The sequence below is a fragment of the Arachis ipaensis genome, chromosome B3 (assembly GCF_059453495.1).
Source record: "Arachis ipaensis isolate K30076 ecotype BB chromosome B3, ASM5945349v1, whole genome shotgun sequence".
In the NCBI taxonomy this organism is placed as follows: domain Eukaryota; kingdom Viridiplantae; phylum Streptophyta; class Magnoliopsida; order Fabales; family Fabaceae; genus Arachis; species Arachis ipaensis.
In genome coordinates, this window is record NC_142438.1 from 129,265,593 (window position 1) to 129,269,824 (window position 4,232).

At 26.1% G+C, this 4,232-nt stretch overlaps 1 pseudogene; it reads right to left on the reverse strand.

Annotated features, from left to right (window-relative positions):
* Positions 1 to 314: 314 nt before the first annotated feature.
* On the reverse strand, positions 315 to 4,232 carry LOC107633680 (tubulin-folding cofactor C pseudogene; annotated as a pseudogene).

The following is a 4,232-nucleotide window of genomic DNA, read 5'->3' on the forward strand; positions in this document are numbered from 1 at the left end:
AAATACATCAAATTAAATTGAACAATATAAAAATATAAACTAATAACTTCTAAATAATGCTTAGAGTAAATAGCTATTTTTAACTATGAAAGATTCAGACACTGATAAAACTGACTATGGAATAATTAAATGAGTTTTATACCCATGAAAGATGAGTTATGTTCAACAAAAATATCCAATTGTTAAATTTTTGTTGACTCTGTTTAAAAAACAAGTTAACTTTTAAAATTATTCCTACCACCAATCATCTTCAACCTTCAACCTCTTGCTATGAAAAAAAAAAAACAAAAACTTGAATACTTGGAGCATCGTACTCAAATTTCCTCATTCTTTCCATGTTCCAAATTGGATATATCAATGATTCCAACCCTAACATTCTCCACCAAAATCGACCAATTTAGAGACTACACCACCCTCAACTACTTGAAGTCATCCACATTTTCCTAATTCCCTGCATCAAGACCAGCACCACGAAGATCTTCTTTGATCCCTTCGTAGAACAAGCAGTATGGCGCAAACCTCACCCTATTACTATCCTTGATTATGGGCATGCTCCTAACTCTCAGGTAAAAATCGCTCCTTGTTGCAACGTGAATCTGAATTTGATGTGACACCATGGCAAAAACGCATTCCTCAACATCCTCGATAAGGACTGAACTGATCATAGGCCCAACGTAAACTCTACCATGTATCAACTTGTGAACGAAGTGCGTCCTCACGCAACCAATTATCCTAATCTCGCAGGAATCGAGATCAGACATTGTGAATTTTTCAACCTCTGAACCCCTAATTCACCCACCAAAAACGTACTGGATTTGTTCCTGAAACCCAGGGAATGACGTTTAGGAGGTAGGGGCTGCTTGGGTTCTTGTAGACAGTGGTGGTATTGCTGTTGTAGGCACTTGGCAATGTCTTTTTTGGTAGTAACCTTGTTCTTGAAGGAGAATTTCTTTTTAGGGAGAAGTTAGGAGGTGAGGGTTTCTAGGGTGTGTTTCAAATCGGCAATGGTTTTGAGGAAAGATCGAACGTCGTAGGAGGGAAGGAAGTAGGAGTTTTCTGCAATAAGCTTTTTGCAAATTGAAAGTTGAAGATGATTGGTGGTAGGGTTAATTTTGGAATTTAATATGCTTTTTAAACCGAGACAACAAAAGTTTAACAATTGAATATTTTTGTCAAACATAATTCATCTTTCATAGGTATAAAGTTCATTTAGTTTTTCTGTGGTCAGTTTTATCAGCGTCCGAATATTTCATAGTGAAAAACTCTAATTCTTAAACTCTTCATATCATAAACATTTGAAGTACGTATCAAATTTTTTAAGAGAAAAAATTTGTAAAAATTTAGGTAAACCTTAAATCTTAAATATTGTATAATGATTATTTACTTGAAAATAACAGTTAAAAATTATTAGATGATTTAATACTTGATATAATATGTATTTATATTTTTTTTATCAATTTTACATAAAATCATCTTTATATGAATAATTATTATATTGTGTTATAAATATCTAAAGTTGCTAATATGTGCTATAAAAGAAAAAAAAATATTATCTGTCTATCATTTAGAGGTATTCAAGTTCTTGCTATCTAATTTTTTTTAAATTAAATTTTTACAAGAATACATTTAGAATTATTTTGTTTCTTTTAACATATTTTTAAGAGTAAAATATTAGTTCTATCTCAAATAGTTGGAATAAGTATAAATATTGTCCTAATTTTTTTTATGCCTCAAATGTACTTCTTAAAATGACTCGATATTATCTCATCATTAACCTAATAAAAAATTAATAATAAAATATAACATATATATGTTGAATCTGACAAATTTCTATGATTACTTTTGTGACTAAATTTTGAAAAATATTAATATATTAAAAATGAAAGTAACATTTAGTCACTTCTAAAATATTTGAACCACGAGTAGAATGAAAAAAAAAGTTTAAAACAAAATTGATATTTATTTTAAATATATGAGATAAAAAAATTTAAATATAATTATTTTTATTTGAAATTATAATTGAGAATCATTAGATAATTTAACTAATTTTTTTGTATAAAAATAATTATATATAAATTTTTATCTTGATAAAAGTATACTTTAACTTTGTTTTTAATCTATTCTATTATATAAAAGTCGAATTTCTGCACTTAATGATGAAACTAACATAATATATTTCAAAGAGTATTTTTCGATTTAATTATTTTAACTCATTGAATACAATTTATTACAGTGACTTAATTATATCAGTTAATTAATTTGATTAATTTAAATATCAATATAATTTATTAAAATTTATATTACTTAATTAATTATACTGCATTAATTGTAATTTGTTATATTAGTTAATTGGTTTATTCATTATAAAGTCTAAAATAAAATAAATAATTTGTTGTTTATTCTAATTGAATTCAATAAATTTAAATTATATATTATATATGAATTAACGATAATTTATAAATCACTTTATATTATATATGTATTAACGAAATATTATATGTGTTAATTAAATATTATATATGTACTGTATAATAAATACAAATGTGGTTTAGTAATAGTAATATGCATTTTTTTTTTGTTTTGGGTCTTAGGCTAATCCCAAAAAATTTACCTGAACCCTATCCCAACCCGCCAAACCCAAAGCCTCCTTTCTAATTTTCTCTCTCCCAGCAAGCAAAGACGTCGTGTCAAGAAGATTTTTTTCATCACTGCTGCGACTTGACTTTGACATCTCCTTCTTCCATACATCACTGTCCACAACAAATCCAATCCAAAAGAGCTACCTTCTATAGCAAAATTTTCTTCTTCAATCTGGTTATTGTTGTTTGTGATGTCTTCCATGGAATCATCTCCATGGTTATTGATGAAACATGAGAGGTTTTTTGGACATAAAAATAACTCTATTCAATTAAAATTCAGGATGTTTCTTTTCTCATTTTTTTTTTATTTTTCATTGTTGGAGATCTTCTCCTTGAAATTTTCATTTCGAGTCTTTTTGCACTGTTTTTTTATGATTTTGTTTTTGTTGCTTTTTTTTTATAGATCCTCTTTCTTGTTCAATATTGTGATTAGGATTTGTTGTTGTTCTACACTGATTTTGTTTATTTTTTGTATTCTTTTTTTTTTTCGATCTTATTTTCATACCCTTTTTACTTTGTACATTTTGATTGGCCAATATTTATGATAATAGAACAAATGTAATAACCTGTACTATACACGTGATAAGATTAAAATTATAACTTTAAGTTGTTTTGTTAAAATTAATTTAAATTATAATAATTTGATTAATAAAAAAGTAACATGTTATGCATTTTTTGCTTTTTCTTAATCTAATGTTAAGTGTATCAACTCTAAAGTAGTTATTAATCGGTTTTAGTAATCTATTTTTTCGATAAATCAAACATATATACTTAATGTGACCATAAATAACCTAGTAATACTTAAACCTACCAACAAATTTTTATATGTTATTTTACTGTCAAGTAAGAACATATCAAAATTAGCTCGAAATGAACAACAAATTATTAGATAATTCTAATGCACAAAGTTCTCTAATAAATAATAAAAAATTTAAAATCACTAAAAAATAAGTCAACACTCTCCTTTGATGCCTGCAGAATATATACCTAAAATAATATTATATCAATATTAGTATACAAAATTATTTGATTAACGTAATTTTAAAATAATTTATCAAGAGAATAAAATAATACAGATTTTTATGATAATTTTAATATTCTCAAACTATAACTATAGAATAAGAATATATTACCATTAGCACTTAGAATTTGTCAATTTTTTTAATTAATAGTAATAAATTTTAATAAATTTGATTAAGAGATTTAGAAATTACCTTTTCATTATAAGCTCTTAAAAATTTCTCTATATACCACATTCATTATGCAATTATCTTTCAAGTGTTCGTAATCTTGCAACAACATTCGCAGACCATCTTTACTCTTTACTCTTGATAACGTAACATACAATTGACCATAGGTAAAAACTGGCCTTGGAAGGTATATTCTAACTTTTGATAGAGTTTGTTTTTGGGACTTATTTATTGTCATTGCAAATGATATAATAATTGAAAATTGTCTTCTTTAAAACTTGACTGGTAATGTTTCATTATTTGGAATTAGATTTAGTCTTGGAATAAGAACAATACTTTCATCTTTGTTACCGGTTAAAGTCTTGCATTCTATCACATGGTTTCTTATTCTTCTAACTTTCAT